Source organism: Aedes aegypti, chromosome 1, assembly GCF_002204515.2.
Source record: "Aedes aegypti strain LVP_AGWG chromosome 1, AaegL5.0 Primary Assembly, whole genome shotgun sequence".
In the NCBI taxonomy this organism is placed as follows: Eukaryota; Metazoa; Arthropoda; class Insecta; order Diptera; family Culicidae; genus Aedes; species Aedes aegypti.
In genome coordinates, this window is record NC_035107.1 from 146,581,838 (window position 1) to 146,594,902 (window position 13,065).

The window sequence follows — 13,065 nt, forward strand, 5'->3', positions numbered from 1 at the left end:
TTTGTGAACAAGCCCCAAGACATTTCTCGGTATGACCTCATTACATGTTCTAAAGTACACCACTCTATAATGATTTAAACCCAAAGGTAAGGATTCCAACTTGAGGATAAGTCCATTCTAAACAATCTTTTAAATATTTGATGCTAAATGTAGGAGGAAAGAGAAGATCAAGCGGATTGGTAATCCAGATATTCAAAATTATGTTCACAAATGGATCATGATTCAATTAAACCATAATTAAAATATACCTTTATGTCTGGGGATCTGAAAAATGTATCATCCATTTCTTTGAGACGATGTTATAGTCTAAATATTAAATTCGTCAAATGAGTGCCCAATAGAGTGGTTCAAAAAATCGTTTTTGCTCCACACCGCTCATTCGATTCTAGATCAAATCCTGAGTGTCCTCCCAAAATTTGAGCTCATTTGGATGAAAACTGAGACTGCACAAGCCCTTGAAAGTTTATATGGGAATTACTATGAGAAAAGCAACCAATTCGTTCAATCGATCATAGTGTTTGCCCATGTGCTCTTGGAGATTGGAACTACGTTGATACTGTGAGATACAATAATCAGCTACAACTTTGCTGAAGACCGTTTTTACATCGGACGTCCCAGTAATTAGTTATTGATTTTTGAAAGAGTTGTAAAACTTTGGCTATATTTATTGGGCTGCTCTGCAGGCATCACTGGATATTGTCGCACCGCCACCAAACCGGATCGCGCCAGTGAGACTCGCGACGCGCCTCAACTCGCGCGATTTTGAAATCAGTTTTTTTGTGTGGCGCTGCATTCTTACGATTTTTATGAACACAGCGCACTATTCACATATTAGCTGCGACGCACGGGGCCCAAGAAATCAATAATTATAAATAAATGTTGGTCTTGATTTCTACCGGATACATAATATATGCAGTAAAACATAGTAGCCATGATTTGCGCGTGCTATCTTTCGCGCCAGGTGCAGCAATGTTGCCTGTTCAGAAGTTAAATGAGCACTGCTGAAGAATTTGTGACTGGATATAAATCAATAACTAATTACTGAGGCGTCCGATTTGAAAACGGTCTTCGGCAAAGTTGTAGCTGATGAAAGTATCTCACAGTATCAACGTAGTTCTAATCTCCAAGAGCACATGGGCAAATACTATGACCGATTGAATGAATTGGTTGCTTTTCTCATAGTAATTCCGCGTAATTCCCATACAAACTTTCAAGGGCTTGTGCAGTCTCAGTTTTCATCCAAATGAGCTCAAATTTTGGGAGGACACTCAGAATTTGATCTAGAATCGAATGAGCGGTGTGGAGCAAAAACGATTTTTTGAACCACTCTAGTGCCCAAGTATATTCGTGTTATTCTAACTTTCAGAGAACTATTAGTGAACAAGTACGGTAAACTGAACAGAAATAGCGTACATTACAATAAAATACTAAATTGGGGTCCTATTAATTTATTCTAAGCCTTAAGTATGGTAGCAAATTAAATTGTGGAAGACGAGAAGCTATTTCTGAAAATTCACTTCACATTGTCTCACATACAAGAAAGCTATGTTTTGTTCAAAGATCTGGGAAATCAGGATTACTCTTGAAGCATTTATGTTTTTTTTGTTTTTAAAAATACATGTGTATATTAGCAGAATAAGATCAGCTTTAGTGTTTACATGATTTTTCGTAATGATAAAGTGTGATGCGGTAGCTAACTTCATCATCCGGTAATTAATAAGTAAACCAAATGCTATTCAACTTTTTCAGGAAAATAGTCAGCCTATGTTGATCCTCACATTTGCATGTTGTAGGGAATAAGATTAGTAACGAAATGTTATGTTTTCAATGAATTAGGATCAATCACAGTAACCTAGACAATAACAAATCGTAGGAGTCAAGCAAAATAAGAAAAGTTTAATGAAGGAGTCTTAAAAGAGATCTTGGAGAGGAAGCACCATATAAAACTCGTTGTTCTGATTTTAAGTTTCATCAATTTGTCCGTTTGTCCCGTCGTCAAGATCCTTTCCAATATAGGCCTGTCCCAAGGAACAATTGGTAGCTTTTAAGATACTTACGTGTTTAATACAAGCCGCAGCAACCATTGCTGAACAAATTTTTAGTTGAATCATTAATTGAATAAAAATAATTTCCGCTTGTAAAAAAGCTGTTATTCCACTTTAACTTTGTGTTTTGAGTAAGAGCTGAATAAACTTCCAAAAATGCAAATATAGTAGCTTTTGTTCTACAACACATAAGAAGTTTAACAATTGACTGATTAAAAGCTTCTATAGGTTGTAGCCATCATTTAAGAAGAATATTGAACATTCGATTAACAACAAATTGTACAAAAGTTTCAGTGTCTTATACTTAAAATGTATACCAGCATGATTAGTAAAACTTTTAAACAATGTGAATAACAGTATATGAGTATGCTTTTATTCTAGCAAGACATATTATGTCTTTTTTATGTTATTTTCAAATGTTTCAAATGTTTTCTAAATCAAATCTCAGACATGTAGGCGACATGTGGATCAACGAGGTAAAGTTCGAATCACATTGGATAAAAAAGATCATAATTTAAATTTCCAAATGTAGTGATCATCACTTGCGACGTTATTGATATCGGAAATAGTTAAGGCCCAAACGCAATGATAGCGGAACGGCAACGGAATGCGGTACCGGTTCGCCAGGATGAATCACACCATCTCGACTGAGCTGACAACGAATGAAATTGAACTAACACTTAGTCGACAAGCTTGTTGTAGTTCATGCTGGCGAACCGGTTCCGCTTTCCGTTGCCGTTCCGCCATCATTGCGTTTGGGGCTTTACTAATCATAACATTTTCAATGATAATCGCAGTATACATAATAATTCAAAAATAATTACATGAAAGTGGTTACCCAACTAACAGTCCAGAGTCACAAATAAACATACATATTTGATTATTGTTGAATGATGGTGACCGTTGAAAGAATGCCCTAGAAAGAGCTGAGAAGATGCAATTTAGAACCAAATTTAAGTCAATGTTCAACATTTTTTACTGGAATGAATAATAATAGAATCAACACTTATTAAACTTTTCCAAAGCATCTCTGTCGACTTGTCAAGATTGTTTTACTAATGAGTTGAACAAGTCATTTTTCATTCTATTAAAGAGCCAATATTCCACCAAACAAATATATTTGGGTAAACAGATGTACAGGAGATGAACAAATGTTTTGGTTGCTTCGCACTTCAGCTGTTTCAATGCTTAACATGAACATGATTAAAAGCTGAATAGGTATTTTATAAAATCCTAATTCAACAAAGATATATCATCCGAGCAGTTAATCCAAAGAATGCCAAAATAACGATTAATAAACACATTGTTCAGCAACAAATAAGCCTTACAAAAGAGATCACACCATAGCCAAATTCACGAAAAGTGGACAAAATATTTAAAAATTGCGTTGCGTTCATAATGTATTGCAGTGTTCAATTTACTAATATTATCATTAATTATCTCTATTTGAGTGGCTTTTCGCTTTTGGCGAATTCGTCACTAACTTACTCATATATAAAAACATATTGGATACAATCATTTTTCAATACAATTGAATTCAATTATGAATTATGTTTAAAAAATATTTTGAATCAGTCTTCTGATATAGGATTTTGAAAAACAAAAAGAGCACGTTTAACATACAAATGATTGAACTATATTTTATATTTCTATAATGCTTAATAGGTAGAAAAAATACGACAAATGATTAAAATATTAACTCAATGAAATATATAATATATGAAATTAATGAATTTTAGTATACTTAGATGATCAATTAAATTAAAGTTTTAACAAGTTAAAACTTATTATGAAATTCAATTAATCATATCAGACTGTTTTTACTTTGTGGATAAACTTTATTTTTGACCAGCATTGTCATAAATTTGCTTACTGTGTGCTATAAATAGCCGACTGAATTCAGCTTGCATCAGTACTGAAAGCAGCAGAAGTAATGCGCATGTTCAGTTGTTGATCAGCCTAGCACATGTTGATTAGACATTGTTGAATAGAAGTTCAAGCATGATCAATATTCAGCTACAAGAGGTTTATATTGGGCACGGGAAGGCTGATATATGAATTCAAGGATGGCGCAGATGGCAAGGTACACCGCTGATGATGGAAAGGTCTTGAGTTTGAATCCTGTATCCAGGTAATTATTAAAAGTGGTTATTAATTCATGGTAAAAGTATACACGCGTATACACTGCATTTGAAATACATACGATTTTTGGTCATTTATTTGTTTTCAATATTAATTTTGTGGCAGTTGAATACAAGCTGAGATAAATGCTTATGAATCGATTTTGAAGTTGTAGAATGAAGTCAATATTCAACGACACGCTTTATGACTTCTCCAAATTTGTGTGAACAACGCCTGAACAAAGGCTTCACATGGAAATAATTAAAATGTTGTTAAACATGATGCTGAATTAAACTGCAATAATAATGTTTGTTACACACTTAGATTGTATTACCGAAGTCGGTAAAATTTTACTGGGTTTTTGAACAGCAGAGTTATCTCAGTAATTTTTTGATCGTACCGAAAACTGCGTAATTCTCAAAGCTCCTGGAATTGTCAAAACATACCGAAATAGTCAGTACTTTTTGAAGCGTATATATTACTGGCTTTTTCAGTAAATGTTTGTTTATTATTGATTGCTGATTTTTTCAGCTTTTAGAAGGGCTAACCAAAATTCCGAAAATGCCTACTAATTTGTTTTACTTTTCAATTAATATCCAAAACAAAATCCAGGATTCATAAAACAGTCATTCAGTTATGGTGTATGTTATTTTCAGTCAAATTCTCCACTCTTTTTTGTCTCCATCTTTAGCATGTGGGCAGCTCTTCATGGTAAGGTTCTTCACGGAATGAGAAATCGAATATTTGCGACAAATTGTTTGCATTAAACCACACAATCTGAAACTGGGAAAACTTGTCTTAGCTGGTCAAGCACAGAAAAGTGATTCCAGTTCTGATTCCAACAAATTTCATCGGAATACGTCGCAGATATTCGATTATTCCTACTTACCATGAGTAGCTGACCTGATGGGTGCTAGATTTGGGTAACAAAACTTTGCCGGACCAGAAAATATTCATCACCGTTGAAGCCGCGTCCGTTTTGGCTGACATGTGTTGCAGAACAATGTTTTTATTCTATTTTAACGATAACTCAGTAGAAATTGTTTTTTTACCGAAATCTCGTTACTCAACATTACTGATTTTTTACTGCAACTGAGTTTGTTCGGTAAAGTTTGAATGTAACGATGTGTTCAGTACAAGTGACTACCGTTTTCAGTAAAATACGAAATAGCATCGCTGAATCTCAGTGATTTTCACCGAAAAAGCTGAAAACTCGGTATTTTTTGTGTTTTACAATTCGAACACCGTAAAAAAAATTACCGAACACAAAAAGCGCGATTAAGTGTGTAAATTAGCGTTGTTAAATCAACAGTTCTTAGAGATGGTACACAAATTATGTCACGCCAAATTTCAACCTTTTAGGTCCCCTCCCCTTCTTTGTCACACTTTTTGTATGAGTCCTCCGAAAATTTTGTAAGGCTTGTCACGCTTGGCTCGACCCCATACCCCCGCCCTTTGAACATGACGTAATTTGTACATGACCCCTTATTAGGCTAAGTGGAACCTGAATAAACATCATTACAATATAGGGTAACCAATATATTTTGGACCCCCTGGCCCATTTTCCTGCAAATTTACCAGTTTAAATCGAAAGACCAACTCAATTCGCATGCCATTTAGATAGAAAGGACAATTCCGCACTTGCATCAACCGTTTGTATATAGAAAATGTGTTTATTTCATCTGAAATTAATTTAATTTAATCGGTTCATCCATGCAACCGTTACAACACGTTACACACAGAAATTGAGCAATGTGTGCGTAGCAGCTGCAAAGTAATATAATAAAGCAACTATTCAGTATATAGTTGTGGAAAATTGCCTAATAGGGTAACGGTCGTATTTTGGACCCCCTAAGGAAGTGATTTTAGTTTTGTGTCCCAATTAATTAATTGCACAGCGTAACCAAGTCAAAGAACATGTCAAAATGTAGAGAAAAACTTCCTCTACGAGATAAAAATGCCCAAACGGTCATGCAGCAACCAAAACCGTCGAAAATAATTGAATTGTGAATTCCAGAAACACCCATATTGCATGGGTTCCAAGTGATTTTTCACAAACCGGAAGTCGCAATCTTGGATTCCCAGATTGCACCGGACATCGATTTACGGTATCACCGCAGACAGACGTTCAAGTTAGACTCAGCCACTTGTGTAAAAACATGGCCGCCACAAATCGCCAAGTGGCAATAAGCTAACAGATGGCGTTAGTGGCGTATGCGTCCCGCCACCATCCTGATCACATTTCGTTGACAGCATGACACACAACCGCTCCCACAGTCCACGTGCTCAACGCTAAAAACTATGCACCTTTTTTTCGCGCTGGGTGGGTGATGTTCCCTTTTGGTTCTAATTTCTCATGTAAAAGTTAATTAAATCCATTGTAATTTTTACCACAAGTTGGCATTTAATTTACTCACAGATTCATGCTAGTATAACACCCTTGAATGATCGTAACTCATGTAAAATAAATTGGCGTGAAAATATCACAATTGTGTGAATCATTTTTAAAGTGATTATTTTGATATTTTTGTTCAGTGGGTGGTGGACTGGGTGGTAAGCGAGAAGATGAAGCCACGTGCTTTTACGAACTGTCACTGTACTGCAGCAATTTGCTCCCTAGGTGACACCACGGTAGAATTTACACAGGAATTTTGAATAAATTTGTTCCTGCTTAAACGTCTGTCTGCGATGTAATATTCAACCACTTTTTTGCTGTGTATTGATGTTGACCAAAGCGGGTTCTATTCTCTAAGGTGTAAAAGATGACCATTTTGTATAGAAAATCGAAAAAGTTGCAAATGTTTTGTCCAATACTGTATGACAAAGTATGTACCGTAAAACGGGGTAACTTTGATAATGCGGGTAACTTTGATATTAGGCACTATCACCCACCACATACTAAACGAAATATCATAATTTCTGTTAATCAGTAAAGCAAAACGAATGCAAAACTAAAGAGCATTAGTATAACACTTCATGTAAGAGCGGTTTTCATTTGAATCAAGAACATTTTAGGCTTTTTATACGAATTTAAAAAAAATTACACAATTTTAGCATTTTCGCAACGTTTACAAACAATATGTTCTACGATCACTATTTGATGTAGTTTTGAATAGTTGGACACTTATCTTTGACAGCCTAGTTATCATAGAACTTGAAATCGGTCTCAAATCTCTTAGAGAAAAGCATTTTCACAAACTGGGACTATTTTTGTAAACTAAGTCAGAAATTTCCATATAACGTTAAACGCCTAGAGGTATGCAATGCACTACAAATGTTCGTTATTCATTCAATTTCGTTCGAATCATACTCCATTATCAAAGTTACCCCAAAACAGAAAACCAACTTTCGATTATATGAAAAATTATATATCCATTCATAATAAATCTTTTGCCAATCTATCGACTGTAATCGATAGCTAGGATGCCAGTACTTGTTTTAAAAATATTAATTGTAAATCTTTGAAACAGCATGCATAAATATTCAAGTTTTCTTCGAAAAAACTATCAAAGTTACCCCGTTTTACGGTACTGATATTCTTAATCTGGGAGGCATTTGAGAAGGAAAATCTAAAGATCTGATGAAACATGATTAAGTGCTAAAATACCTCTTGCTAAACACCGACATGATTCTTTGTAAGAAATCCTGGACTTTTGAAGAAATCTTAGTGCATTTCCTAGACAAATTGCTAAGATAATTGAAACAAATAATTAATCAAGTCTCTGGATAATATCATGCAAGGATATCTAGGAAATTACTATTACTGTTGTAACGGCAGATGAGAAACTTAAATGAACTTTTGAAGCACCCATTAAAATTTACTTGAGAAATTATTCGAGAAATTGTTTGGAAAATCTGCAGGAGTAATTCTTGAATGGAACGAATATTCCTAGGAGGAATTTTTAGAATAATTCCTGGGCATAAATGTGGATGAACTTATATTGGAAGTCATATGAAAATGCCCGAAAGACTAACTGGAAAAATTGGCGTAAATACGTAAATTTAATTCTTAGAAAACTCTTAAACGAACCTATGTAGATTTGCTAGAAAGAACGCCTGTATGAATCTTTCGAAGATCTCCTATAATAATTTAACTGTAGAAATCAGTTGAAGAATTAGTTTGAAAATATCTGAAGAAAATCCTGAGACAGTCTTTGTGGAGCTAAAGGAAATAGAAGCGATGAAGTGCTTAAGGATTTCCTGGAGCAAATTCTGTAAAAAATCCCTCTAAGCATCCTTTGAAATGACGCTCGCAGAATCACTGGAGAACTCCATAACAGTATGCCAGGAAAAATCTAACGAAATCACTAGCAAAAATTCCTGAGACTTTTCCTCGATGAATCTGAGAAGAAATTTACGAAGAACCTGTGAACTAGTCGTGTAATAGTCTCTGAAGGTTTTTCGGGAACCTCTAAAATTTGGCATCAGGATTCAATGCAAGCGAAATAGGGAAAAAGTGACCATTTTAGTTAAAATAGAGATCTTAACGACCTGACGTTAGAGATTTTTAAGAGACATGTATTGAAATAGTGACCAAGTCTTTGAAAATAGATTTGTAACCAGCCCTGTTACAAGCCTCCAGGAGATTTGTCAGCAACTTCTCAAGGATATTCAGGTTCAGGCATTTCTTCGGGGATTTTCAAAGACTCTGGTAGTTCCTCCATAAGTTTCTTCATGAATTTTTCGAATTATTTATCCGAGGCTTCTTTAGGAGTTGACCCAGGAATCCCCAAGAAGTTTCTCCTGTTATTCCTCCATGCGTTTCAGAAGTTTCTTCAGTAATTCATACACAACTCCAGTGATTCCTTCTGGAGTTTATCCGGATATTACTTCTGACAAACCTCCGTGGATTCCTCTTAGAGATTTTCCAGGAATTTATCCAGCTATCTTTAAGACTTCCTCCAGGAATTTGACAAATATTTCCTCGAGAGACTTCTAGAGTTCCTTCGGTGATTTCTTCAGAGAGCGCAGGCTTGCCATCTTTTACTTTTCCTCCTGCTTGGAATAGACCAGGGTCAGGAGGCACTTGTCGCAGTAGTGACGATATTCGTGAGTAACTGTGAAGACTCCGGCACTGCAGGTGTCGCTGATGTACTCACGACGCAGACGGTGGATCTTGCCGTTTTCGTCGATCTTCTAGTACTGAAGACGATAAGTTTGACCTTGTGCTTGATCTTCTTCCGGTCTTCTTCTTGCGCTCCTTGGCGCGGTGGAGGCGCAGCACCAAGTGGACTCCTTCTGGATGTTGTAGTCAGAGTGCGGCTATTTTCCACCTGCTTGCCGACGAAGATGAAACGCTGCTGATCTGGCGGGATTGTCCTCCTTGTCTTGGGTTTTGGACTTGACATTCTCGAACGTATCGGACGGTTCGACATCAAGGCATCAATCTTGCCCGTCAGGGTCTTAACGAACATCTGCATCCAAGATGCCTTACTCTGACACCACCACCAAAGTCAAATGTTTGGGAACGAAGGCGGATCTTACCAGGAACGAGTTGGGTGGGGTGCTGATGTAGAGTAATATTTTGGATTTCGGCCTGAAATTACAACGAATTGGATTAATTATGATTGATTTATGTAAAAAATACCAAAAATACTTACATTTTTCTGTCTACGACGACGGCGAGGACGAGGAAACAAAACAAAACATAAATTTCGAAAACAAACTGTCAAAAAATTAAAACGTCAATCTGACACTTCGATGTGCACGGAAATAAAACTACACGGAAAATGTTTTTACTGGGTACCCGATTGGTCCCCCAAATTTAAATGCGTTTCTTCGACAGTTCAAGGTCTTACTTTTTAAGTCTATGGTATCACCTTGTCGGTCCCGTTCCAAAAATACCAATATTGCATGGGTTCCAAGTGATTTTCCCAAACCGGAAGTCGCCATATTGGATTCCCAATTGGCACCGGACATCGATTTCCGACATCTACTCGTCAGCCCCGTTTCAAAAATACCCATATTGCATGGGTTCCAAGTGGTTTCCTCAAACCGGAAGTCGCCATCTTGGATTCCCAATTGACACCGGACATCGATTTCCAAGAATCTCTTTGGAACTCCAATAATCCCTATGGAACTTTTTTTGCACGGTTTCTCGAAACAACACGGATTTTTTTTCACGGTATTTTTTTACACGGTACGCATCCCCCCACGGTAAAACATCAGCACGTTCGATTGAATAGATTGATCACTTGACTCAATTCAAAACACCAATCACCATGATTTGAAGGGTTCTAACTTTGGATTTGCTCTACTGTCTCTAGAACTAGACTCTGAAGTGAAAAGTCGTTGATTTTGAACATCATGTCTTTTGTATGAAAGCAATCATTGACAGCTCGTTGTAGAAACTGATTGAGATCAACTTAACCCCTTTCAACCAGGCCCATGGCACGGGACGACTTTTAGCGTAGTCAACATCTCCATGTGTTTACTCATTTTCGGGTAATTTGAATCGAGAGTGCAATCAAAATGCAGAGTTTTGTTTAATGTTTATGATCCATACTCGAGCAAGTGTCGCAATCAAATGACTGATTGCTTGCTTGGAGGCTTGCAGGATGCCTTTTAATGTTTGCTCTCCTTCCAAAACTATCGAAATGTTGAATGTGCTTCAACTTTTTGGCACTTTATTAGCTGATTTAACAATATCAAAAATTGATAACCAAACCATAACAAACAATTCTCGCGTAACTTTTCAAAACGGCCTATCTAACAATTCACACATTTCGAGTAAATCGAGCTTGAAGGTTGTGAAAATATATTTTGAAACTGTATCAAAATGAAACAATTTTTCCCCACTGTGTTGCTTGTAGAGGGAAGCAGTGTAATAGAGTTCAACGTATGAAATAAAATTTTGTCAATTTATTTGGAAATTACACTGAAATCTATAAAAACATCAGATAGGACGTTTTGACCAAAAATATGTACATAGGATAAATCACATAGGTCGTTCTGTTTCAACAATTGTTACATTGGACATTAATTTCTGTCATTTTGTTTCAGTTATAGTAACATCGGATATTTTGATTTGAGCACACAACAATCATGTTTTATTTCATTTTGTATCCACGTGCGTTGAACTGCTTCAACATTCAAGTTGAACTGCTCATTTTGTTGCGGTGTGATAATCGCATGCACCAGCTGTGCTTTGTTTTTATTCATTTGAAGAAGAGACGAATGACCTTCGGGTTAAAGTCTCTCACGAACAACAACAATTTGATTCATTCAATGCCACGCCGTCACTCCCCCCCCGCCTATGTGTCCTATGTAACAACAGAAGGAGGGGAAACGTTGAGCTGTATTTGGGACTTTTTGCTTTCTCACTGTTTCTCTCTCAATATTCCTCCCGTTTCAATGCTGGTTTCGCCCACACTTGTTCGTGTGTGAGTTACCCACTGCACGACGGGTGGTGACGACTGTGTTGCATTCGGCACCAGCCGTCGGCGCAAACAAGAAATAGCGGTGGGAAATGATGACGATGACGGCGCCGTCGATTGTGTTGTAGGAAACCAATGCCAAACAAATACATACAGCTTCTCCGCTCTTCGGTGAATGATTGCTCTGCAAATATATGTGCGCAAGTCGCGCATGCACGTTGCTCGTGTTGCTGCCGTGAAGCATATGTATATGCTTCATCGACCATGGATCTGAATCGGATTGATACAATAAGATCATGATGCTGAATATCATTTCCCTACATGCACTCAATACGCTGATAATCGACATTTTGTTGCGGTGTGCTAATCGGAGACACCAGCTGTGCTTTGTTTTGATTCATTCAATCGCACGACGTCACTTCTTCCCATCCGTCTATGTGTCCTATGTAACAACAGAAGGAGGGGAAACGTTGAGCTGTATGTAGGACATTTTGCTCTCTCACTGATTCTCCCTCAATTTTCCCCCCGTTTTTATGACGGTTTCGCCCACATGATCATGTGAGAGTTTCCCACTGCATGACGTGGTGGTGATGTCGGCTGTGTTGCAATCAGCACCAGCCGTCGGGTGAAACAAGAAATTGCGGTGGGGAATGATGACGATGACGACGCCGTCCATCTTGTTGTAGGAACTCGAGAAAGGAGCCCACGTCTAACAAATACATAAAGCTTCTCCTCTCTTCGGTGATTGATCGCTCTGCAAATATGTGTGAGCAAGTCGCGCATGTACGTTGCTCGTGTTGCTGCCGGGAAGCATATTTATATGCTTGATCGACCATGCATCTGAATCAGATTGATACAATGACATCATGATGCTCAATATTGTGCTCAATATCAGAGTGGATCTAGATAAGAGTGGCGTCAATGTCAAAAATTGGAACAGCGGCGAACTGTCATTTCCATACAAATCCGCGTTCCAATCGAGCAGGAGACCTGTCAAAACTGGAACATGACGTCACTCTTGTTTACAGGCACTCTACTCAATATCATTCCCCTATATGCACGCAATGCGCTAATAATATGAAAAGAGATGTTGCAGCTGATCCAATCCAGCGAAACGGTAAAACATGGTTTGGCAAAAAGACCAAAATACAGTTTTGTGTAACTCATTCTCTTTTTGTCACTTGAGCGTTTTCAATTTTGCGAGGCAGTGCGACTTTGAAAATATCGACTGAAATGATTGAGAAGCAGTTATTATGGCATTATATGCATCTAAGTAGTGTCTGAGACACGCTTCTACAAATCATTCTACCTTTTAAACTCCATTCCAAAGCTTTATTCAGGAATGTCCAATGTAACATTAGAATCGTGTTTATGCATAATGTTACATAGGACATGTGGTTGGTTCTCTGATCAAAGGTCCAATGTAACAATTGATTAAAAGCGATGCAGTTTTGAACATTGGTCATTTTGTTAAGCTTTGAATAGATTAATTTGTTGTTAATGTATCAGAACGAGTGTTCTAG

The 13,065-nt window shown here is 37.2% G+C and overlaps 1 pseudogene; it reads right to left on the reverse strand.

Annotated features, from left to right (window-relative positions):
- Nucleotides 1–9,044: 9,044 nt before the first annotated feature.
- LOC110674503 lies at nt 9,045–9,986 on the reverse strand (annotated as a pseudogene).
- Between the last annotated feature and the right edge of the window lie 3,079 nt (nt 9,987–13,065).